The following is a 27,357-nucleotide window of genomic DNA, read 5'->3' as shown; positions in this document are numbered from 1 at the left end:
CAGGCCTTTCACCAAAAAGGAAAACGTGTCACTATGGGCTTCTTAATCCACGATTCAATTTTTGTGAGCGCTGACATCTGAACTTACAGCCTACAAGGTCCAACTCATAAGTGGGTGAGTGTCAGCATGTCAGCCTGGGGCATATGGAGCTGACAAGCAGATCCAAGCACCTGAGATCGAGCCCCAGGAGTTAACAAAATAAGAACCAATTGACATGTAGATGGTAGTAAAATAAATATAGATTTTTATAGTGCCAGAGATGTTTATACATTATTCAGTTATATATGTTACATTCCTACCAATTCATGGGTATTCATTATGACTTCATGTAATTAATATTATTGTTTTCATCCTTAATAAATTATTAATTAAATAAACCACGTCCTGAAATTATTGTGTCCATGTAATTAATTGTATTCTTTTAATGTGTCAAAAATATTAATTAAAATCCATCGGCCTCCTAAAATCACTCTAATTTTATAGTAGTATCATTCAGGAAGAACTAATTCAACCTTGACATTCCAAAACTTCCATTGGTATTCCTATGAATATGAATGAGACTCTTAGAATGTCCTGCCATTGTTAGGGGTCAGAACTGGGCTTTGAACTCAGGGCCTATGTTGCCATATTGGCCTATGGCTTCCCTGGTAGCCCGCCAGCTTTCAGCAAGCTGAGTCATTCAGATCCAGGATGGTCACCTTGCAAAGAAAGGAAATGTAAAATCGTCAGCCATCTGCAAGTTGAACGGTTTTATTCTGTATTGATTTATTTACTTTTTTCCTGTCAGCCTTTGGGGCCTAGGAACTCAGGTTTGGCTGTGCATCCAGTGGCTGCACCCCAGGCTAGAGTGATAGAAGCTGAGGCAGTGTTACCGCTACCTGAGTTCAAGCCCTGTGGCAAAATAAAAATACATATATACATATATACATACATACATACATATGTACACTACAAATATTTAAAAATTTATGAGGCTTCTTGGCTTGGACTATACACCATTTTTTCTGGCAGGCTTGGGATTTGAACTCAGGATCTGGGTAAATCTACAGCACTATGTGGGAAGGGCAAGCACATTGTGTTGGAAGGCAAGAAAGTCAGGCCTGTTCCCAGGGCCTGAATTCAACCCTAGCACTCAAAAAAATAATATTCGTATACATTTTAAATACATGACTTATATTTACTTACAATTGTTCACTGCAGGGGCTGGGAAGGTGGCTCAGTGGTAGAGCGCTTGCCTTGAATGCCTGAGGCCCTGGGTTCGATTCCTCAGCACCCCATAAGCAAAAAGAAAAAAGCCAGAAGTGGCATTGTGGCTCAAGTGGTAGAGTGCTAGCCTTGAGCTGAAGAGCTGAGGGAAAGTGCCCAGGCCCAGAGTTCAGGCCCCACGAACAGACCCAAAAAGAAATGTTTACTGCATATTGCAGTTAGTGTAGTTAATCATTTTATTTTGTTTTTAATTATTTGTTATGTATTTTAGTGAGTATGATTACACATATAACATTTTTTACATCCTATCACATAGGACATAGATTTGCATATATATTGTACATCATACTTGAGGCCCAGGACTTTCATCGGTAAGGAAAACATGTGGGACAATTGGCTTCTTCCACCAGGATTAAGTTTTTGGCAATTCTGTGATTTGAACTCAGGGCCTAGAAGGCTCACTTCATGAATTGGTCAATGTTATCATACCAGTCTGATGCAAGTGAAGTTGTCGGGCAAATTTGAGGACCCAAGTTCACCAACTTAGAGTGGCCAATATATAAACAGATATATGTGTAGACTGAAGTGTGTGTGTGTATTTACATATGTATATGCATCTATCAATAAATGTATACAGAGACAGACATTTATGTAGATTCTAGTGTATAACTCCATACAAAGTGTGATGTCTATATTGTATTTATATAGATATATATATTCTATTACTACCAATTATTTGGTTTAAAATTATGCCTCCATTAATTAATCATGGTATAAGACTTAATAAAATATTATATTAATCAATGATCTATATTTATTGTGTACAATCTTATACTAGAATGACTAGCTAATTAATAATTCAATTAGTACATTTCAACATTCTATTAATGTTGAGACAAACTGCTACAATTAATTAAAGCGTCCTTCTGGCAGACAACTAGTGCCCTGAATCTAATGAAATGATTCATTATTAGCAGTGTTGCCCCCCTAGGTTTCCAGAAGCTTGCTAAATCTAAGCACTTGTGCAAAATCACAATGCTTCCTGTCATCTAGGGCTGGTGAAGCTCATCAGGATTTGAAACCTCTGACCTCTCATAGTTGGCCCCTCGGTGGCTAGGTTTTGGGGTTGAACACAGGGCGAAGGTGCTGACCATGAGTTCAGAGCAGAAGCTCAGTGCTTTCCCATTTGGTGTCACAGCTTCACTGCTGGTCTGTGTGTGTGTGTGTGTGTGTGTGTGTGTGTGTTTGTGTGTGTGTGTGTGTGTGCATACACCAGTCCTGAAGGATTCAGGACCTGACCACTGTACCTGAGTTTCTCCTGTACAAGGACAGCACTCTACCACTTGAGCCACAGAGCACTTTAGCTTTTTTTTCTAGTGATGTGGTACTGAGGATTCAAGCCCAGGGTTTCATACATGCAAAGCACTCTACCCCTAAGACACAGTCCCAGCACTCCACTTCAGGTTTCTTTTTTCTTATAAGTTGGAGGAGTTGAAGTCTGGGCCTGGGTGCTGTCTCTGAGCTTTTCAGCTCAATCTAGAGCTCTACCACTTGTGCTAAAGAGCCCATTCAGATTTCTGGTGGTTCATTGGAGATAACCATCTCAAGGAATTTCCCGCTTAGGCTGCCTTTGGACTGTGATCCTCAGCTCTCAGCCTCCTGAGTAGCTAGGATGACAGGTGCGAGTAACCGGTACCCGGCTTCCACTTCAAGTTTCTAAGTGGTGAATAGGAGACAATAGCCTCATGGGATAGTTTGGAACCCAGATCATCAGATTTCAGCTTCCTGAGTAGGCTGGATGACAGACCTCAGCTAAGGACACCTAAGCTCTGACACTTTACTGCAAGGGGTCGTTGGATCCACGTGGTAGAGTGTTAGCCATGAGCCCAAAATGAAAGTCAGCGCCTAAGCTCTGAGTTCAAGGTACATGATGGAAAAAACTAAACCAAAATAATTGTCTGCAGGAGACAACTCACTAGATTTCAGTACATACATCATTTTGGCCCTGACATGTGGGCATATCTGAGCCTCAACTTTCCCATCTGCACAATCATCTTACTTGTGAAGCTCTTACAAGGACCAGATGAAAGAATGAACCCCGTTTAGGACTAGGCACATAACAACTCATGAAGAACTCATCACATAGCGGTATCCCAAATGCTGTCATTAGAATTAGGGTGCTTTCATCGGTATCACCATTCTTTCAGAAACACATCACAAACCTCACGAAGTTCACATGTAATGATTTAGAGGGGTGGGTTTTATTGGGGGGAGTCATCCACGTGATTGCACTCAAAGATTGGGGGTACTATCCTAAGATGTTTAGCTCAAGCCTAGAGCTCTGCCACTTTGAGCCACAGGTCAGAGTTTCGCAGACTTAATGCCAGGGCTGAGTTCTAAACCCACCAGTGTCAGATCTCAGCCCTTGAGTATCTTGGATGACAGGGGTGAGTGAGCCAGCATCATCTGTTTCGGTGAAGATGGGTTACAGTGGTTTACCTCTGGCTAAGTCGGGTTAGAGGTCACCTGTCAACACCAGACTCCAAGCTTGCTCTGTGATGAGGTATTTGCAGCTTATCCTTAAATCATTGCAGTCAGAACATGCTATTTTTTTTTGGTGCCACTACTAGGGTCTTGAGTAAAGGTCTAGACACAGTCCCTATGCTTTTATGCTCAAAGCTAGTACTCGACTACTTAAGCGAGACAGCATTAATTGAAAATTAATGTAGTATAATTGTTGTATATAGTTTTATAACATAATCATACACTAGTAATTTATTTGTTCCTTTTGTAACATTTCATTTGTATGGATGTATATCAGAATGTGCCATAGAATCTCCCACCATTCATTCATGGCAGTACCAGGATTTCACCTCCAGTCCTAAGTTGCTTCTTTTGGCTATGGCTTCCCTAATAGCCCACCAAACATCAGCAATGCAAGGTCATGTACACTTTCTGGGCCTTGTCATTTAGACGCAGGATGGCCACAACGCAAAGTGGAAAAAAAAAGTAAAACCACCTTCTTGAACTTCTTAGTTTTTTTTTTTTTTTATTGCGAGAATACCATACAGAAGAGTTACAATTACATGGACAAGATAACTAGTACATTTCTTATCAAGCACTGTTGCCTCCTCTTTGCCCTTCTCATCTCAGTTTTATCCTTCTCTTTTGAATTTTTTTTTGCCAGCCCCAAGATTTGAACTCTGGTCCTAGGATCCCAGGGTTGGTTGTGGCAGAGATGCCAAGACCTGAGTTCAAGCCCCATGCTTTGACCAAAATAATAATAATAATAATGCCCTGGCTTGGAATTTGCACCATTTTTCTGGCAGTCCTTTGATTTGAACTCAGGGTCTGGGTAAATCTGTGACACTGTGGGTGAAGGGGAAGATCACCGTCCTTGAAAACAAGAAATTCAGACCAATTCCCAGAGCCTGAATTGAAGCCCTAGCACTGGAAAAACTAATATTTATATATGAGATCTATTTATATTGCATGGGTTTACAGCATATGACGTTTATTACACTTATTAATTTAGTATTATTACACATATAATGTTTCATTACCTCATATCACCTAGGATATATTTACATATGGATTATATATCACACTGAGTCCAAGGACTGTCACAGAGAAGAAAAAATGTGTCAAAATTAGCTTCTTACTCCACGAATAAGTTTTTGGCCATTCTGGGATTTTAACTCACAATGCCCAATCCATAAATGGGGTCACAGTCTTAGCAGACCAGCGTGTGGCAAATTGAGCTGCCAGGAAGTTCTGAAGACCTGTGATCAAGCCACAATAGTGCCCAATATATAGATAGACAGAAAGATAAATAGATAAATAGATAGATGTGAATATATATATATGCATATATATATATATATGTGTGTGTATATATATGCTTATATATACAAAGAGGGAATGTGAAGATATTATATATATATATAACCAATTATTAGTGATTACATTATGCCTCCATTTAATGAAGTATTATGGTTGAATACTTACAAAATCTGTAATTAAAAATTAGTCAATATCCTTCCATTAGGTGCTAGAATGGAAGATATAAATCCAGTAATTTGTGTGTGGCATTCTAAAATAGAATCAAGAATTAACTGCAAATTATTACTTTTATAACATTCGATTAGCATTCACATGAATAGGAATGAGTTTGTCAGATTCTCCCTCCATTTGTGGGGAGCAGTCCTAGCATTCGAACTCCAGGCCTGGGTAGTTCCCTTCGAAAGCAAACCATTGGAATGGCACTGTGAAGACTTCATATTGTCATGATTAAAAAAAGAACCAGAAGAAAAGAAAGCCAGGTGTCAGTGGCTTCTAATCAGCGGCTATAATCCTAGCTCCTCAGGAGGCTGAGATGTAGAGAATGCCAGTTTGAATTCAGCTGGGGCAGGAAAGTTCCTGTCACTCTTATTTGTAAGAGACCACAGGAAAAAAAATACACACATGGGTGAGGCTGTTTCTCAAGGGCAGACACTACCCTTGAGCAAAAGGAGCTCAGGGACATGGCCTAGGTTCATAGTTCAATCCTGGACCTGTCAAAAAAAAAAAAAGAAAGAAGGCAGTAATTCTATGTCTCTGTGTATTGATGGATGGTGTATGGATGATGGGCATTCAGCAGGTTGCCCATGCCCAGCCCCCAAACCTGGGCAAGCTGGGACAAACGCTGAGAAAATAATAAGTTTGAGCCGGCAGCTTGAACAAAGCATCCTTCTCTGCCATTTAAGTAGTGAAGCCCCAAAGGCTTTGCCTGTGCTGGTGTGTGCAACAGGTGCATTATGTTGTGGGAGAGGTATCCCATCAGGACACCTAGAAGCCAGCCAATGCCTCCAGGAAGACCACTCTTCCTAGGCTGTAGGAGTTGTCCAAGGTTCTGGCTCCATATTCTAGATCCCTCTGTAGGATGTGGGGCCTGGTGCCTATCACTCATTCATCATTCCTGATTGCCAAGTCTCAGGCTGGTCCCAAATCCTGGGAAAGATAGGAAATAGCCAGTGATTTCTGCGCTGAATGGGGTTAGCCAATAAATCCCACCCTCATAGCTCCTGTTAGAATTGAGCCTTGGGCTGCGAATGTGGCTTAGTGGTAGAGTGCTTACCTAGATTCCACGAAGTCCTGGGTTCGATTCCTCAGTACCACAGAAAAAGAAAAAGCCAAAAGTGGCACTGCGACTTAAGTAATAGAGAGCTAGCCTTGAGCAACAGAAGCTCAGGAACATGCTCAGACCTTGAGTTTAAGCCCCAAGACTGGCAAAAAAGGGACCCTGGTGAGACATATTCTTCTGGGACTCAGAGGAGGGCAAGGTTAGAAGTAAGAGGTAGAGGTCAGGTGCTGGTGGCTCACCCCTGTAATCTTAGCTACTCAAGAAGCTGAGATCTGAGGATCAAAATTACAAGCAGGAAAGACTATAATGAGACAATTTTCTCCTATTAAACACCCAAGAAGCCAGAAGTAGAGCTGTGGTTCAAGTACTGGAGTGCTATCCTTGAGCACAAAAGTTCTGGGATACTGTCAAGGTGATGAATTCAAACCCCCAGACTGGCACAAACACACACACCAAGATAGAGCATTTGCTAGTCAGCCTTCACAAGTTCCATCTCTAGCAATTCGATATTTTAAAAAAAAGAGGGAAAAGGGAAGGATAGAGTTGGTCCAGGAGGTGATATAACCAGTGCCAAAATTCCACAGGAGTTCTAAGATGTAGAACAGGACAGAGATCCTCAGGCAGAAGGTCCATCTTGGGCAAAGGTCCTGAGGTATGGTTTAGAGGAAGTCGTGTGGGTAGAATGAAGGTTCTTTGGCTTCAGACAAGTCTGGCAGTACATTCAAAGCTGGGTAAAGGTTTGTACTTGAGTCACAGGTAGGGAAAAGGGTGGGGACCCAGAATGGGGCCCAGGGGGAAGATTAGCTTGGCTTTTCCAGTGACCCCAGCCATTTCCAGTGGCTGGAAGCCTATTTTTCACAGCTCCTGACCCTCAGAGGCCTCCTTTGCATGGAGGAGTCAGGGCAAATGCAGGGAAGAACTCTTTCTTAAGAAAAGTTTCTATCAACCAGTGGCTCAACCCCTGTAAATCCTAGCTATTCAGGAGACTGAGACCAGATATCGTGGGTCAAATCCAACTCAGGGGAAGAAAGTTAGTGAAACTCTTTTCTTGCCAATGAACTACCAAAAGGCAGAAATGGAAATGTGGCTCAAGTGGTAAAGTGCCAGCCTTTCGAAAAAGTTAAGAAACCAGGGCTCAAACTCTGAGTTCAAGCCCCAGTACTGGCACAGAAAAAAATAAAGAAAAGCTTTAAGAAGCTCCTAGCCCACTGTGGTGAAAGGCCAGATCAGCTAAGCGCATGTGGTTCATGCATGTCCTCCTAGATCCTCAAGAAGCTGAGATCAGAGGATTGTGGTTCAATGCCAGCCCTGGCAAGAAAGTCCAGGAGACTCTGATCTCCAAGGAACCACCAGAAATCTGGAAGAGGTGCTGTGGATCAAGTGGTAAGCTGAAGAGCTGAGCTACAGTGCCCAGGCCCAGAGTTTGAGCCCCTTGACAAACACCTGTTTGGAGCTCACTCTGTGGCTCTAGGCAGAGTGCTTTCCAATGGGCCCGTGAGGGTCGGGTCTCCCAATGTCTAGGTGTCTTCAGAGCAGTCTCTTTGGCGGCCTTTGTGTATGGAACAGGCCACAGTATCGAGAAGGGTCCCACCTTGGGGCATGGAGGTCATCAGCCGGGTCATCAGAATGGCATCCGTCATGGGTGCAGTGTGCATCTGAACAGTAAACCGACATTTCAGACCACGGTTCTGGGCCAGGAGGGCCAGGAGCTGCAAGATGGCACAGCAGGTAATGCCCACTCATGTGGGTATCACAAGTTTGTGACTCTGTCAGGCACACCTTGGGCAGGTGTTGAGGTGGGCTCATGAAAGACTTGTAGGCTCAGGTATCCACAGCTGGCTGGCTGATGCTTGTAGCAGTTGCTATCCCAGGAGTCCCAGGGCTCAGAAACCTGCTTTCCTCTCCACTGCTTGGGGACAGATGAAGGTCTGCAATCTTGGACTGACTACAAAGGAGCATCCATAGTGTCCTTCCCTTGGTCCTGTGGCCCCGTGCACAGATGGAGGGGCAGATTCCATGGAACTTACTGCCATGGCCCAGACCCACTCAGCCCAAGAAGGACTTAGGGAGAAAGCACTTGATCTACTTTGAGAGTTTACTGTGACTATGACTATGCCTCAGGACTGCCCCCAGTTCTAGCTCAGCTCGTGTGTGTGTGTGTGTGTGTGTGTGTGTGTGTGTGTGTGTGTCTGTGTGTGTGTGTCTGTGTCTGGGTGTCTGTGTGTATGTGTGTGTGTGAGCATGTGCGTGTGTGCACGCACACCCATGCATCTTGGTGCTAGGGCTTGAACTCAAGGCCTGGGCTCTGTCCCTCAGGTTTTTCGTTCAAGGCTACCACTCTACTACTTGAGCCATAGCTTTTCTTCCAGCTTTTGAGTGGTTATTTGCAGAAGAGAGTCTCACACACTTTTCTAGCTGGACTGGCTCTGAATGGTAATCCTCACATCTCAGCCTCCTGAGGAGATAGGAATAGGACATAATCAGCTATTAGCATCTGGCCACACTTTCCTTCTTGACTAAAACAGAGTACTTCTCTCCAAGCCGAGTACCCATCTGCAGCTTCCCCTCCTAAACCAGGCTTCAGAGGAAACATTCCCTTCCCAGAGGACAAAGAAATAGGATTAATTTTGAGCTTTATGTTCTCCACACAGTCAGCGGCTGCTGGGAGCTGATGTAGAGGTCAGAGGATCTAGGCCAGGGCAAGCAGACAATGTGTTAGAACAGAAGAGAGTATGAGAAGACATCTTTGTAGCTGGATGCCAGTGGCTCATGTCTATAATCCTAGCTACTCAAGAGTGACACCTGAGGATCAATCAAGATTCAAAGCTAGCCTGGGTAGACTCTTCTCTCAAAGGAATCACCAAAAAGCTGGGAAGCAGAGATATCCTAGTTCAAGTGGTACAGCACCAACCTTGTGCAAACAAGCTAAAGGATACCACCTAGGCTCTGAGTTCAAGCCCTGGTAAACACAAACACACACATACACACACACACACACAAACACACACACACTTACATGTGCACGTACACACACATACACACGGTAACATCCTTAGCAGCTGCCAATGGCTCATACCAGCAACCCCAGCTACTCAGAGGCTGAGCTCTTAAAATGGCAGCTTGAAGCCAGCCCAGGCAGCAAAGTCCACGAGACTCTTCTCTCCGCTAAACTACTAAAAAAGATGAAAGGTGAGCTGTGGCTCAAGTGGTAGTGTGTTAGCTCAGGGACAGTGCCTAGGCCCTGAGTTCCAGATCTGAGATGTTTTTCTTAATAGACAACCTTTGCCATCCCCATCCCCACAGGTCCGATATCCAGATTTTGGTTATCCTAGATCTCACTTCCACTCCTGCCACTTCCACAGCACTGCCACAAAAGGCTGGTGTGTGGCCAACACTGGATTAAGAAGTGAACATACACAAGGGGGTCATAGCCAGGTCAAGGCTAATGCCCCAGAACATTGAGATATTGGCCATACCAGTCTCTCATACCAGTCTCTCATCCACCAGTTCCCTAGCCCTGGAATCTAAAGTCTGTGCTTCTGTGTTCTGGGCATCCAGAATTGTCTAGAAGGACCTAGAGAGGCCCAGCTGGGGCTGGAAGATAGACTTTCCTTGGTAAGGTACAATGACATTTCCTAGACACCGACAGATACTTCCAAGCCACCTTGGCCTCACCTCCCATGTAGCCCCGGAAAATCCTTGGTTGGGCGGCCTTCAGTCAGCTTTCATGCTTGAGTTGTCCAGAGCCACAGACAACCACCCTTCCCCCACTCCACTACCAGCCTTCAGGAAGGGACATGCAGCCAGAGGCCCAGCTGAGGAAAATGATAGGACATCACATGACTGAGCCCCCACCCCCCCCACACCCTGTGTCGGGGGAGAACCTATGCCACCTGCCCTGCTAACCCAGGATCCCCTGGAGGTGGCCAAAAACATGGACGACTGGATTTGGGCCCCAAAGAAAAGCTGAAATATGCAGGTCTCTGGCAATTTAAGACTCATTGTAGACCCTGATAAGGGGCTAAAGGCAAGGTTGCTGTGCAGGAGGGGCACCATGTGAGGTCAGAAAGAGGCAAACAGGCACCAATGAAGGGGACAGAGAAAGATGATGGAAAAATACACACACACACACACACACACACACACACACACACACACACACACACATCACATGGGTAGCCCAAGGCCTCAGCAGTCCCTGAGCAACTGAATACCCCAACCCTTGAGAAGATGGCACTACCATCCTCAGACCAACTATAGACAAAACTCAGAGCATCTCACATGTCTGGAATGGCTCATGACACAGCATGCCATTTCCTACTGTACACACCGCTATGTGGAAAACTCAGCTACCTTATTTTTGGTTGTTGGTCATGGGGTTTGAACTTTGGGCTTGTGCGCAGTCCCTCAGCTCTTCAGTTGAAGGTGCATGCTCTACCACTGGAGCCATAGCACCACTTCCGGTTTTCTGGTAGTTCACTGGAGAAAAAGTCTCACAGATTTTCCTGGCCGAGCTGGCTTTGAAACTGGATCCTCAGAGCTCAACCTCCTGAGTAACTAGGATGACAGTTGTTAGCCACTGACAATGCCTGGCTTCAGCCACCTTCTCCCACCCAGGGGAAACCCACCTTGTCAGGCCACAAACCACATGCAGCCCTTCCCTTCAGACTTTGACACCAGCATACAAAACCATTCTTCCATGGATCGGGAGAATATAATTGACACTACCCTCCCACCCCTATTCCCATTCGCCTACTCCCTGCCTAAGAAAGGCCACGACCTCTGGAGATCTTGGTAAGGCAAAGCCCACCATGCTGTAACTTCACCCTTGGGCAAAACTGGGGAGTTCTTAGAAATTTCTGTACCCTGAGGACAGCACCTGGTCTCCCAACCACAGTAACCCCACTCCTTAACCATCTCTTGCAGGCAAGGGGTGTCTTTCTTTTTTGGATTTTTGTTTTTTGTTTTTTGTTTTTTGTTTTTTTTTTTTGGCTGAGGGGCTTAAACTCAGGCCTTGGGTACTGTCCCTGATGATGATTTTTGCTCAAGGCCAGTGCTCTACCATTTGAACCATGGTGCCACTTCTGCTTGGAGATTGGAGATGAGACTCCCCTGGGACATTCCTGCCTGTGTTGGGGAAACAAGATACTCCCAAGTAGCCAGGATGATAGGTATGGGCCATCGGAGCATAGTTTATGGTGTCTCATTCTTTAGAATTTCCAACTAGTCTTCCTCTAGACACTCCAACCTAGTCACTCCTCTAGATCCCTTAGGGACAGCAAAGGGAGGCTCGGAATCTGGGTAGGGCCGTAGGCATTAAAGTGCCCCTTCCACATCACTACCCCTCTCTAACCTCCCAACCGCCTCCTCTGGAAGGCATGGTCATCTGGGGCAGATCAGACCCACTAGAATTTCTGGGGCCTGCCCTGTATCCCCCTGCCACACTCAACCAGTATCTGAGGATTTCTGGGGCCAGCTACTCCATGTCCTGGTGGAAGATGTTGGGAGGTTTGCTGATAACTGGGTCCAGGAGATGCCAGGGCAGGAGTGTCCAGCTTCCCTCTGTCAAAGAAGGTGACACATAAAATAGATGGATCTACTAAGAGCTACAGGGCATAGCCATCCAACTGTCACCAAGGACCCTTGGAGTGCTGTTTTATGTTGACAGTCCTGGGTCTTGACCTCGGGGCTTAGGTGTTGTACCCAAGCTTCTTTTGCTCCAGGCCAGTGCTCTTCCACCTGAGCCATGTTGCCACTTCCAGCTTTTTCTGTGTATGTGGAACCTAGGAATTGAACCCAGGGTTTCCTGTGCGCTAGGCAAGCCCAGTACTGCTAAGACACAATCCCAACCCTGGATAGCTGTTCTTCTGTAACCACTCAGGTGTGTCTCAGGACAGTCCTGCACATCTGTACCAAGTTTCTCAGCAGCAGCTCTGGCTGGAAGTGAACATGCTCCACTATGTTGTCCTTTATGTACAGCATCTTTGCTCTGTGTGCTTCCTGTCAGATACTCCTTGTTAAGCAAGACCCCTTTTCAAGTGCGCTTCTAAGAATCCTGCTCCAATCACCCTGGCAGAGTGGGGTCTTCTCTGCTCTGCAGGCTGTTGGCCTTGTCACACTCTCCCTTCCTGCTGGTGTGGGCTGAAAGCACATGAAGGAGAAGGCCTGGTTTCCACCACCCAATTTTTGAAGGCTCTGATACACTAACCAGGGACCAGTGCTGTATCACACTCCGTGAGAGGACAGTGGAGGCCCAGGCAGTCTGGGGGCAACAAGATGGGTCCATTTCTTTGTGTGGGCTTGAACTGGGGATCTGGGAGCTGCGTCTCTGAGTTTTTGTACTCAAGGCTGGTGCTTTACCACTTAAGCCACAGCTCCACTTCTGACTTTTTGGTGGTTCCATGGAGAGAAGAGTCTCACCAGCTTTCCAGCTTATGGCTGGCTTCAATCTTTGATCCTCAGATGTCTGCCTCCCAAGTATCCAGGATGTCAGGTGTGAGCCTGAGCCAGAGGTGATGGGCACCAGAGCCTTTCTTTTGAGCTTCTGTTTATCTCATGTCAAGTAGCAAGCCCTAGTTAAAAATACTTAGTTACAGGAAATCAAGTTCCTCTCCTAGGTCAGTTAATCCAAGGAGATGAAGTATCTTTGGAAAAGGCTAGTCTGAGTTGGCCTGGGTGAGTATGGGTGTGTGTGTGTGTGTGTGTGTGTGTGTGTGTGTGTGTGTGTGTGTGTGTGTGTGTGTGTGTGTGTGTGTGTGTGTGTGTGTGCGCGCGCGCGCGCGTGTGTGTATAAGTTTCAGGGATACCTACCCTATTTCTGCGGTTCCTCATCGTCTCAGTGGTGAATACATCCAGGATCCCCACCCCAAGGAAGGCGGGTAGGGGAGGGTACATAAGGTCACATTGAGTGGAATGATATGAATTCTATCCTGCAACTGAAGCCTGGAAAGATAATGGAGAGAAGTTTAGAAGAACAGCAAGAGAAGCCCATAACCTTTGGATACAAGTACCAGAGAGAAAACTGAATCCATCCTTTTTGGTAGTAAGGTAACAGATGCCCAATATTCATTTATTTCATTATTTTTTTGTGAGTCTTAGGGCTTGGATTCAGGGCCTGAATGTCATTCCTGAGCTTCTTTTACTCAAGGCTGAGGCTCTAACACTTGAGCCACAGCACCAAATCTGGCTTTTTGTGTGTGTGGGGGGGTGGTTGTTGGTTTATGGGAGATAAGAATCTCACAGACTCTCCTGCCCGGACTGGCTTTGAGTCACGTCCATCAGCCATCAACCTCCCCAATAGCCAGGATGATGTGCGGGAACCACTGGCACCTGACCACCACCATCCATGTATAATCCCCTAGGGCCAGTGCTGGACCACCTGCACTGCTCCCCCTTGTTGTGAGTGGGAAGCAGACATGGGTGGGTTTGATACTTCAACAGCCTACATACCTTTGAGCATTGTTCCAGGTCAGTCTGCTGGCGGCTTCGTTGTCATACACAGCAATGACTTGGCTCTGTAACAAGAAGAAATGTCCCCCAGGAGGTGTCAGTTCTGGGGTCTTTCCTCTTCACACTACCCCCACTCCCCAAAACGACATCCCCAAAACGATATAGACATAGAGTGAATTCATTTTCTTACAACCAGGGTCTGGCCAGAAAGGTAGCAGTGGGGAATCCCGATCCAGACCAGCCTGAGCATATATTGAGACTCTAACTCGGAAATGCCCAAGACAGAAAGTCTTGGCTCACATGTTAGAAGACCTGACTGGCAAGTCTAAAGCCTTGAATTCAAACTGTAATATACCAAAAAGAATCAGAGGCCCTGGTGCCAGAGGCTCATGCCAATAATCCTAGTTATTCAGGAGGCTGAGATCTGAAGATCACAGGTCAACATTTAAAATACGGTTGGCCTCGTCCATCAAACATCATGATAAGACCCAAAGTCTGAACCATGAGAGTGTGCTCCATATTAACAGAGCTCTCATCCTTACTAAGTGCTGGCCATGCTCTCTGTCCACCTGGGGAGCCACCCCCTGCGGGCCCCATCCCCAGGTCCTCCCAAGTTCCTTCTGCCACCAACCATGTCCAAGGGAGTATGCCACGCCTATTCCAGTGGAGTCTGCTTAGCATGGAACATCTGCTATCAGATCTGAGAGTGGGGCTTCCAAGAGGCCTACGTCCTGCAAAGTCTGGCAAGCCCCTTGGAAAGATGTTTTCCTGTTCCTGTTTCTCTTTTCTTCGCTGCATAGGAGTGCCCATTATTCTTTTACTGTTCCTGCTGCTTGTTCTACTTACTCATGCTCAACATTCTCTTATTCAGGGCTCTTTCTTGGAAGTGATGATGACTCCAACATCCGATGAGTGTCCTGAGAATATGACTAATCCACCAGATTTAAGTGTTACGCTGAAAGCTCCTCTTATGGAGGCTATTAAACAAGTCATAAGTGAAAATAAAAGCATTGGGGGTTTTATGACTTCACTTCAGCAGAAGGAATTGTTTGTAAGAGATTTACAAGAAGCTGTAGGCACGGCTAGAGCAGAAAGAGTGTATGGCTATTGGAGACTTCCCTTTAATCCTGAAGTATCTACAGTAGATATCCTGTAGATAAGAAAGATGTAGAGGGATATTTAGACCAAAAACTAAATAAGATTCCTAAAAGATTGGTGGATGGAAGATGGCAGTGGCTTATTAGGGGATGCTGGTGGGATCCTGCCTTATCAAGAGGGCCTCAAAGACTTCCCCAAGATCCATAGCCTTTTACAGGTGTGTATGATAAGGATGGCAACCGTTGGGAAAATTACTTAGGAGAAAGAATTTCCTATTACTCTCTTCCATTTACTGAGAGACTTGCTAGATCTAGGACTCCTTGGTGCTTACTATCAAAAAAGAACAAGGAAGATCTTATGAGACAGTTAAGGCCTCTATGGAGAAGAGTAAACGATTATGTGAAAGGGTTACAGAGAAGACACTATGAGCCTGTATTTGATGTAGGGCCAGATTTAGCTAAGTATACTGAATATCATGATTTTTGACAACAAATTGGGGACCTTCTAAAGAATGGCAAAGAAGCACAATTGCTTAGAAAAGATTTGAAATGCATAAAGTACAAAACTAAGCAGAAGTAAAAATAAAATACTAGAGTTTATGCCTTTCTGTCTAACACCTTGCCCATATGCTCTGGTTAATGGTTAATATGTGATAAGCATCTCAAAACCGATTTACTTTGCTATTCTTATGGGATTGATGAGGTAAAGCCTGGAACAAGTACCTATCGTCATAACTCATCATCCAAGAACAAGATCAGGCGACCAGCTGGTGACCACCCAAAGCCTTGCAACAAGATTGTGTAACCTTTTGCCCTTTCTCATGGAGACTTTTTTCTATAAAAGCGTGTCATCCTCTGCAATAAATCACACTCAGCATTCACTCCTCTTGTGTGTGAGTTGTCTGTTTGCCATCTCCCTACCTGTTCCAGTTACCCCTAGTAGGTGTCCTCCACCGTCCCAACAGAGCCGGTCCGTGGCACGAGTAGACATCTCCAGGGCACACAGATCCCTTGGTCTTATAATTTAAGTGCTGAGTCCCCATTAAGCATCTCACCCTTCCAGGTCCCCAGACCTCAGCCACAAAGCCCATGTACCCCCAAAGTACGCAAGCCGAAGTTACCAAAGGGTCCAGTGCTCCTTATTACAGCCCACTTCTACACTCACACACACACACACACACACACAAACAAACAAACAAACAAACAAACACACACACACAACCTGCAGCGGTGCTTCATGTTTGTCTTCCTTGCTACTCAGGAGGCTGAGGTTTGAAGATCAGGGTTCAAAACCAGCCCATTCTGGAAAGAATGTCTGGCTCTTATCTACAGTGAACTACCAAAAAGCCAGAGGTGGAGCTATGACTCAAGTGTCAGAGCAATAGCTTTGAGCACAGAAGCTCAGGAACAGCACCTAGACCCTGAGTTCAAGGCCCAGCTCTTCTAACACCAAACACACACAGACACAGACATAGACACAGACACAGACAAAGACAGAGACACAGATAGACACACACACACACACACACACACACACACACACACACACACACGCACGCACGCACGGACAGCCCAAGGCTTCAGCAGTCCCTGAGAGCAGAACCATGGACTGTCTCCATTAGGATCACATCCTACCCTCAAGAAGGTGGCACTACCGACATTAGACCCACTATAGAAAAACCAGTAAGCCTCTCACATATCTGGAATGTCTCATAGTGCAACATGGCAGATCCTACTGTCCACACTGCTATGCGGAAAACTTAGCCCCCCCCTTATTTTGTAGTTAGTCATGGGGTTTGAACTCCCGGCCAGGGCGCTGTCCCTCAGCTCTTCAGCTGGAGGTGAGAAATATCCCTTGCGCCACAGCTCCAAATCCTGTTCTCTGATGGTCCATTTGACATCAAGTCTCACAGACTTCTCTTCCCAAGCTGGCTTGGAACCATGGTCTTCACATCTCAGCCTTCTGAGTAGCTAGGATGACAGTTGTGAGCCACCAGCGGCTTCAGGCTTCAGCCAACTTCACATACCCAGAGGAAACCCATCCTCGTCAGGCCACACACTTCTTGCAACCCTTAACTTCAGATTTTGTCACCCAGCATCCAAATCCATCCTTCAATGGAGAGAATACAGACACAATAATCCCACCCTTGCACCCATTTGCCCAATCCCTGCCTGCCACAGGCCAAGCCCTCCTGAAGCTCTGGCTTCAAACTGGGGCAAACTTGGGGAGTTCTTAAAAATGTCTGTACACAATGGAATTCTATGCCTCCATCAGAAAGAATGACATTGCCCCATTTGTTAGGAAATGGAAAGACTTGGAAAAAATTATATTAAGCGAAGTAATCCAGGCCCAGAGAAACATAGACCCCATGGTTTCCCTTATTTGCAATATGTAGTATATGTATGAGTCAAGCGGAAAAGGTCAGATAATGTGATGTTAGGAAAATGAACCCTTAGATATGTATTTTCATGTTTTTTTTTCTTTCATGCATGTGTCTCTAACGCATTTATAAGATTATATCTTTGTTGCTTTGTATGTCCCTCCCCCACAGTATAACCCCTGCTTTCACTATATTTGATGTCAGTATAACTTGTGGAGGATATGGGGAAAAACAAGTTGTTTAAGGATACAGGTGGACCTGTTGCAACAATGAGAAGTACAAGTTGTCATGTCCATAACGAGCTTTACAATGTCTGTGGGGGGGAGAAGGATTGGGACTGGGGGGGGAGGAGGGAGGCTGGGAAGGGATGTGAACGATAAACAAAGGAGGAGACTGCAAAGCTTGGTAAAAACTGTACGCATTATCCTGCCCATGTAATTGTAACCCCTCTGTACAGTATGTTCACAAATAAAATAAAATAAATAAATAAAATAAAAAATAAAAAAAAATGTGTGTACAGTGATGCCAGCACCTGGTCTCCCAACTACAGCATCCTCCTCCTCCCCCCCACACACACCTCCACCATCCTTTGCAGGCAAAGATGGTTTGCTTTCTTTCTTTGTTGCAGTTGTGGGGCTTGAATTCTGGGCCTGGGTGCTGTCCCTGAGCTCTTCAACTCAAGGCAAGCATTCTACTACTTGAGCCACAGCACCACTTTCAGTTTTCAGGTGGTCCATTGGAGATGAGTCTCAGGGTCTTTCCTCCCCATGATAGCTTTGAACCGTGATCCTCAGATCTCAGCTTCTGAGTACGTAGGATGACAGCCATGAGCTACTGGCACCCGGCCAAAGATAATTTTCCATCCTTTTCATCCTATCCCCTCAGGAGACAGATCTGAGGACTACAATTGGATTCCACCCTTCGCAGCAAAGTCCATTAGAACTCTTTTTCTACAATTAAACACCCAAAAAAATTGGAAGTGAAGCTTTGGCTCAAATGGTAATGTGCTAGCTTTAAACATCAAAGACAAGAGATAAGATCCAGTCCTTAGTTTCAAGCTTTTTCTAGCAAAGACCCACCCAAGAAAGGGAAGCAGGTTGGCACACGGGAGCTCAAAGTTCACACATAATACTCAAGACTCCCAGAACAGACCCCATCCGGCTCTGATTCTCTAGATTCTATGTCCTACATCATGGCAGTCTTAGATGGGACTGACCATGCACAAAGTTAGGGCATTCAAGTACAATCTCATACTGAGGATCCTCTGACCTTATCAAAGACTCAGGATCTCTCACTGTCCTGCCTTGACACTGGGCAGCAAGGTGAGTTCTAGTTATCCAACCACAGGATGAGAATATGAAAGGATTTCTCGGCCAAGGGACTCCAACTGGAGGGGCTCTAGGTCCCTCTCTCTCTGGAAGGAGAAAAGTGCTGGTCCATCCCAGAAATGTTCTAAGGTTGTGAGTATCCTCAAAGAAACAACCCTGCTCAGAGCCCAGTGCCACTTGTTTTCCCACCAGCCTCAACCCAAGCCTGCCCCACCTTCAGTCAGCCCTCTCTGAATCCCAGACTGCCATGTAGACTAAAGGTTGAGCCAGCAGAGACCCACCTCTGTCCCTGAGAATGGCAGTCACGTGGTCCTAGCGCCCCCTAGAGGAAGTCTCGAAGTCACTTGGGTCCCGACTCCCGTCCTCATTCCCTGGCTGTCCTGTGCCAGTGGCCCACTTACCTCTGTCTCTGGTGGAGGAATGAACACCGGGGGGGTGTCATCTTCTGATTGAGCCATGGAAAGTCCCAGTCCCCAAGGATGTACTGCACAGGCATCCTGCAGTGGACAACAGCCAGGCAGTAAATGGTGATCCCAAGGTTCCAGGTCTCTTAATAGAAGTGTGGCTGGGTCAAAGACTCCATAACTGGTGGTCTATATTGTCAGGAGAGATCATGGCTTCAATGGCCTGACACACCTGACCTGGGATCGTCCTACCCCTTCATCTTCCTGCTTATGCCTTGCCCCGCCCTTGACACTCCCTCACTCCAACACCTCCCTAGCCCTTAGACAATTTCTTATTATCTGACCAGGAAATAAACTTGCTAGGGCCGGGATAATTGAAACCTGGTGACACACCCTGAGCCCTAGGTCCTTCCTGAGGCTGCTTCCCCCTGCAGTTGGTGACCACACAGCTCCTGGATGTCATGAAGTTGCTGAAGGATCAGTGGCTTAGTCCTATATACTGGCTTTAGGCTCTGAAATGTTACCCTCAGAGATTGTGAGTGGTTGGCTCCCATGATCCAGGGACTCCAAACCAAAGCTCGCATACTCCCTACTTCCTTCCTTTCCTCTTTTTTTCCCTTCGTCCTTCCTCCTCTCTCTCTGTTTCCTTTCTTTGTCTCACTCCTGGCCTTGAATTAGGAGCCTGGGTGCTGTCCCTGAGCCTTTTTACTCAAGTCGACCAGTCTACGGCTTGAGGTACACATCCATTTCTGGCATTTTCTTTTTGGTTGTTAGTTGGAGATAAGAGTCTAACAGTCTTTCCTGCCTGGGCCTTAAGCTTTGATCCTCCCATCTCAGCCTCCTAAGTAGCTAGCATGACAGGCATGAAGCACCAGCATCCAGTTCAAACCAAGGTTTCTTCATGTGCCGTGGAACCAGCACTGGAACCTTTCATCATCTATGACAACCCACACCCCTTCGAGCATGGCGCACACTGTAACTATTTGTTGGATAACTAAATGAGCATCTATCTATGACCATACTACAGAAAAGTCCCATCCGATTCATGTAAGCATCCTGGGGCGGGGGGGAGGGGGCGAGGCAAAGTCTGATGTAGCTCTCCCACAGTTCTCCCTCGTCCCTCTTCCCCCCCTCCTGGTGCCACCGCACTTAACTGTTTTGGCTCCCAGGATGTGAGCCACGATGTTCTCGCTGGACTCTGGGGCCACTGGGATGCCTATCTTCTCAAAGATCTCTGTCCAGTGGCTGACCAATTCTGTGGCACTCAATTCCCCCTCAGGTTTGAACGAGGTTGCAATGAGCTGAACCCCTGGCTCAAGTGGCCTCCTTTCCTCTCTGTGGGACCAGACAGGATGGCCCACTATATCTGGCCCCCAAGTTGCATGTTACAGAGAAGGGATTCTTGAGGCATCCCTGGTTCCACTTCATGTGCTGAAAATCGTCTCTGCTCACAGCTGGCAGGCTGGGGATGGCAAGGTCACTCTCTGCTCCCCATGACATCCTCGACTGTGGTCATCACCCTAGAGAGAGCTGTAGAAGAATCAGCAGCTGCCAGAGAAAGGCAGTCAAGGCACGACATTCATAGCAGGAGACGATCTGGCTTGGGAACTCTGCCTGTGCCTCTTTTAACGTCACTGTTTGACCGCTGAATTGGTTCATCTAATTTAACCCATGAACCCAGGCATTAGTGGAAATTGCCAGCTTCAAGAAAAAAAACCTGGAAAAGGTGGCATTTCACCTGTCCCAATCAAACTTAAACAGTTCCAGTCAGTGGTCCTCTTTTCCTTCCAAGCAGCCTACAGCAGGTTACAGAAACAGCTAACTGCCACGGTATGATACCGAGCAGGCTCCAGGAGGGGAAACTTGCCTACCACTGTCCAGCTGGAAATGGCCCAGGTGGGACACAGATTGGAAACTTCAGGACTCCAGGGAGGACTACACACATATGCACTGCCCCAGGAGGGAATCAACGCCCTCAGTGGGGGCCCAGAGCCCCCTGCCCAGATGCCCACAGACACCGTCAATGCCCTGGGTAAAGTTCTCCTCTCATCCTTGGTTGTGGTGAAGCATCTGCCATGTTAAACCGTTCGCCACTCCCCAGACACTCCTAGCTTCACAGCCCCTGCCCTACTCCCACCTATCTCGTTCCTTAATTATGTTTGGCAGACACATTCCTAACCCTTGAATTAACTCCAACTATACACATGAGAGCAGAGTGTCTGGCTGGAAGAGTGCGGCTGTGGTCACACTGGCCTCACAAGCCTTCTGGCTGAAGACAGGACAGGTGTCCACTCTGTTCTGTGGTTCACACAGGCCTCCTAGGGAGTCCCATGCAGGTCCAGCAGCTACTGTGGGCTGCAAGAAAGGGGAAGAGGGAGGTGGAAAGAGGTGGAAAGGAACATATACTGAAACCTTCCCCAAAGGAGCCATGAAATGGTGAAGGAGAAAACAAAAATTGTGGCTGGGCTCATACTGGGCATTATGAAAAAAGAACAACAAATACACACATACACAAAAATAAACTGCTTTCACTCTTTTTAGATATGGTGACTTAAATATATTTTCATTTTTCTCATCTCCTCATCTCCCAACACACACACACACACACACACACACACACACACACACACACACACACACACACACACACACACACACACACACACACACACAAATCCAAATGGGTCACACAAGACTCACCATGCAGCACCTGCAATTTGCCAACTGATCACTGACCTGAGCACAGTCAGGCTGTACAAGGAGAAAGATGATCGATATCTCCCTCCCTCCCTCCATCTCCCTCTCTTCCTCCCTCCCTCCCTCCCTCTCTCTCTCTCTCTCTCTCTCTCTCTGTCTCTCTCTCTCTCTCTGTCTCCGTCTCTGTCTCTGTCTCTCTTCTACACACACACACACACACACACACACACACACACACACACACACACACACACACACACACACACACACACACACAGACCCAGAGCAGTGCCTCTGCTGAGTTTGTTGGTTCCTCATCTGGGCAAATGTATAAGCTCGAGCATGGCAGTTCCCTTGTCAGAACCAGGGGCTCCCACCCAAGGGGAACACTTCTCTAATAATGCAGAACCACCCTGCCTCTCCCTTTACCCAGGGCCAGACCTTTCCATTGGGAACAACCAGCCTTGACCCCCATTCATCAAAACCCTAGGCCCAGACACTGGGTCAAGGAATCCAGAGACAGATGACTCCTCAGAGCCCAGAGAGAAAACACAGCAGGCAGTCCTGGTGCCTCCAGAGAAGTGTCTGACTTGGGGTGGGAGCGTTGTTGGGGAATTCGATGGGGTCATAAAGGCTACATACATGGATGGACTGCCTACTTCCAGCCTAGATGCTTCTGGGCTAATTGGCGGATTCTTGGGGGGGACTAGGAGACCAGAAGGACCAGTAGCACCAGCAGAAGCAGGCAGAGCTGGGAAATGTGATCACCCTGTGAGTACTGTTGACAGCTGGGGGGGGGGGAACAGGACAGGTGTATGTGTGTCAGAGGGAGTGTGTTCCTCCCAGATAGTCACCTTCTGACCCCCAGTGCCCTCACCTCCCTAGTGAGATTTTCTGGGACCTCCTCAGGTGAAAGGGTGACCTAGCACAGAAGACAAGGGCTCAAACAGCAAGGGGGGCCTATCTCCTGCATCCAGCACCCCCCACCCCCAGCAAAAAGGAAAAGACCCGAGAAGGCAGGTGTGGAGGTGCTCCTCCCCACATCTGACTAAAGCCACTAGGTTCCCACCAGGGAGAGGAAGGGTGCAGATGTGGCTTTCACTGCTCTAGGCCAGGGGTTCTGTGGTGCCCCCTCCTCACCAATCCCTGTATCTGCCCTTTTCCTGGGACACTGGCCCGTAGGAATGGGGGTGGGATCCTTGGAGCAACACCCACCCCCCTCTCCTGGGGCGCATTTATGGCAGAGCCAGGGTGGACTGTGAGATGCAGGCAAGATGGAGAGAGGAGACAGGAGGCGAGAGGCCGGGTCTGTGGGGGAGGGGGAAGGAGGGGGTCAGGAAGTTCGCCTGGTGCAGGAGTCACCAGGTGTGGTCCCATGGAGCGGCCACTCATGGGTGCTGCTGGGAGAAGCTGTAGGCAATGGCTCTGGGTGCACCCAGGCCCGGAGTGCAAGGACCAGGGGCAGGGACTGGGTCTGGGCCTCATGCCAGCCAGGGACCCACCATTTCTGCTGGGCGACTGCGAAAGGGGACTCAGATCAGACCAGGCAGAGCCATGTTTGAAACGCTGCGCTGCTGGGAGGTGGAGTGGGCATCTGCTGGCGGCTGTGCTTGCTGCCACCCCTGCTTCAGCTGCCATCACCAGCACCACCTCCTTCTCACCTGCCTGCTTCCGTTGCCTCCACCACCGAAGCCATCGCCATGCTTCCCGTGCTAGGACCACAGATTCAGGGCAGCCATGGCCGCTGTGCCCCCGTGAGGCTGCCCGCAATGATGTGCATGCCTTGCTGGCTCCAGGTGCTCTGTGCTCCTGTTCAGGACTGTCCTTTGATGGCAGTGGCTGCCAGCATCTGGAACAGCTTCCCCTCATGCTTGAGCTTGCTCTTCTCTCTTCTCTCTCTCTCTGCCCCCACTCCACTCCTGGGCCACCACACAGACCTGCCTGCTCCCCCCATCGCTGCCACCACAGTGCACCCCAGGACCCCTCCCCCTCCTCCACTTGGCCATGCCCACTCCTCCCCTAGGCCATGCCCCCTACCCCTAGCTGCAATCACAACCCTGACTGAGCTCTAAGGCTTCCAGGCCATGGCAATTGCAGCATCACCTCTGCTCAGGACTCTCCCACAATCCCAGTACCTGCCCCAGGGATCGAATCTCCCCTCAGCTCCACCCCTGGAGGAGATTCTCCTCCATCCCCCTTCACTCCCACACACTAAGAGGGTGCATGGTGACCCTTGTGTGTGTGTGTGTGTGTGTGTGTGTGTGTGTGTGTGTGTGTGTGTGTGTGTGTGTGTGTGTGTGTGATGTTGGGGATAACTACCTCTCAAGGACTCAGAACATAGCACTCTTTGGGATGACACACAGCACACTTCCAAAAACAGCACAAAGCACCCTGTGTAAAGGACTCAGCACACAGCTCCCTTTGAAGGACTCAATATAGTACCCTGTGTAGAGTACTCAGCACACAACACCCTTTGAAAGAGGGAGTCCATAGCTTGCAGTGTAAAGGACTCAGCACATTGCATGCTTTGAAAAACTCAGCACATAACACACTTTCCCAGGGGCTCATTACATAGCACCTTCTGTGTTAAGACTCCGCACAGACCTTTGAAAGGCTGAGTAAAAAGCACCCTTTGTAAACCACTAATTGCATAGCACCCTTCAAAGAAAGCACATAGAAGAATTTTGAAGGTTTCCGCACATACCACACTATGGCAGGACTCAGCACATACCACACTGTGGAAGCACTCAGCACACAGCACCGTTTGAAGGACAATACAGAGCACCCTGTGAAAAGGACTCAGCACACAGCACTCAACTCACCTCATCCCTCTCTTCTCAAGGGCTCAGCACATAGCAGGACCCTTTTGGATGAATTAGCACACCAAACCTTTTGAAGGACTCAGCATACAGTATATTGTGTAATGGACTCAGCACACAGCATCCTTTGAAAAACTCAGCACAGCCCACTCTTTTCAGGGACTCAGCACATAGCAACCTATGGGATGACTCAGCAAACAGCACCTTTTTGAGGACTCAGCACATAGCTGTATGTCAAAGGTTCAGCATTCATTAGAATTAGGGTGCTTTCTTCAGTATCCACATTCTTCAGAAACACTTCACAAATCTTACTGGTTCACATTTAGCCAACCTGTGTTTTATGGGGGAGGGTCAGCTGGGGGTCTTGACCTCAAAGTTTGGGGGCCCTATCCCTGAGCTCTTTGGTTCAAGGCTGGAGCTCTACCACTTGGAGGCACAGCTCCAATTTTGTTTTTTTGGGTTGTTCTTTGACAGGTCTTATGGTGATAAGGAAGGCCAAGTTGGGGTGTCTGTGTGCAAAGGCTCTTAGCTCAGCCTGGAACTGACCTCTCTCTTCCTGGTGTTCCTGGGAAGCTGGGCCTCATGGAGCTATCTTGGCCTAGGTGGAAAAGACCTGCTCTGGTATCAGCAATCAGGGTGAACAAAAGTCAGCTTGGCCCTGGTCACTTCTCAAAATTGAACTCTAGACGACAATGGCATGGGGCTGCATATCCGGCATCTGGACACCAGGGGGCAGGAGTGGCCCACCGTAGGGATTGTACCTGCGAGTTGTGTTTACTCTTGCTTTCCTGGGGTCTCCATCATGCTTCCAAGTCACCCTGGACAGGAAAATCCTTGAGACACTTACCTACAATTAACAATCAAAAAGCAAGTGGGGCTGTGGCTCAAGTGGCAGAGCAGTAGCCTTGAGCAAGAAAACTCTAGACCCTGAGTTCACACACACACACACACACACACACACACACACACACACACACACACACACACACACACACACACACACACACAACACATGCATGCAAAATCAGAGATTTCTATAATGCAATCTTTGGATATTCTCTACTTTTTCCCCACTAAGCCTGGTGGCTGCTGGTCTAGGTGTCTGATGCATACCACTACCTGGCATCTTTAATTTTGGGGAACAGAATGGGTAGAAGGTCATCCTTCTCTGATCCCAGCTCCTTGATTGGGTAATGGTCTATCCAGGCCCGTTGGGGCTCCTTTACAATATCGCCAAGATGCCTTCAAAAGTCATCACATACTGGGCACTGGTGGCTCATGCCTGGCATCCTAGCTACTCAGGAAGCTGAGATTTGGAGGATCATGGTGCCAAGCCAGCCTGGGCAGAAAGTGTGTGAGACTCTTATCCTCGATGAACCGTCAGAAAACAAAAGTGGTCCTTTGGCTCAAGTGGTAGAGTTCCAGCCTCGAGAATAAGAGCTCAGGGACAGTGTTCATGTCCAACAACAAGGAGAGGCTTTGCATGTTGGCTTTGGGATTGGCATTGGCCAAATATAATTGGAATTTTCAAGTGCTCCATGACAAAGCAGTGCCTCCTTAGTCCTGTGCTGGTCCATCTTGTCTCACCCCCTAACCTTGTCCATGCTTTGGGTCAGCATGGCTCTGGATGGAAGGAAGGGCTCCAAGGAGGAAGATCCCAGAGCAATCACCCCACCTCCTACTGCCATGCTCACCCTGCTGTTTCTGCTCTTTGCCATAGACTTTCTTCCTTGAATCCATCCATGAGGTCATCACCACCAACATAGTGGTGAGTGGTGGGTCTGGCCTAACTCGGGGAAGTCAGAGGTGGAAGTAGGTCTGGGATTAGGAGCTTCCACCCTGGGTGTGGGCTAAGCCCAGGGTTGACCTTTTTTTATCGTGAGCCTTACAGTGGTGGGAAGACAGTGTAGACTCCACATTGAGTCAGGTAAGATTGGAATCTAGAGGACCAATTGTGTGTGGGAGAGGATGTGGGGCCACTGCTCTTGATACTCCTCTCTCGGGACTCCCCTGTCCCTCCCTCATCCCTCAATGGTAGAAGAGTAACTTCAACTAAGGGTGTGGGATTAGGGGGTGGGGAAGTATTTTGGTGTGAACCAGAGGTGCTTCAAATTCATCCTAGCCCCTACTTCCTGTTTATCTGAGGAATGGCCATTTGGGTTTGGGAGGGGTGAATCATCCTAGCTGAGAAGGTGCGTCAGTGGTAGAGAGGTCGCCTAGCATGACTGAAGCCCTGGGCTTGATTCCACACAGAAAAAGCTGGAAGGGGAAGTGGGGCTCAACTGGTAGAGCACCAGCCTTGATCAAAAAGAGCTCAGGGAGAGTGGCCAGGCCCTTCGTTCAAGCCCCAGGACTGGAAGAACAAATCTTTGTTGGAGGCTTTTTTTCCCCTTTGAAAACAATTTATTGTGATAAGCATAACATGGGTCTCTTCCCTGGCCACCAATGGGCCATTATATCCCTTGAGCTTGGGCCACCTCCCGGCAGCCCCTGCCCTACCCAACCCCCAGTTTAACTTTCTCATCACCCAGCAGATGGAGGCCTGAGAGAAGGCACCTGACCACCTACTTCTGGTGGCTTCCAAGGCTTTTGAGAGTCAATATGTCACATAGAGAGTCATTATCTGCATCAGTCTACAGAAGAGAGGGAGGGAGCACTCCTTGCCTGAGCTGTGGGCAGATCTGTATCTGGGGCATCTGCAGCAGAACGTGCTCCTTGAGGGAGTCCTCTATGGTGATGAGAACCTTGACCTATCCTCTGGAAGTTTCCACGCTGTCTTCAAGTTGCAATTCTTCAAAACCTTTCTGCTCCTCCCTCATTTCACCCACCACAGGCCCTGATGCATCTGAAGCAG

Source organism: Dipodomys merriami, unplaced genomic scaffold (genome assembly GCF_024711535.1).
Source record: "Dipodomys merriami isolate MVZ:Mamm:240054 unplaced genomic scaffold, mDipMer1.0.p SCAF_43, whole genome shotgun sequence".
Classification (NCBI taxonomy): domain Eukaryota; kingdom Metazoa; phylum Chordata; class Mammalia; order Rodentia; family Heteromyidae; genus Dipodomys; species Dipodomys merriami.
The sequence above is the reverse complement of the archived record's forward strand: the minus strand, read 5'-3'. Positions refer to the sequence as shown.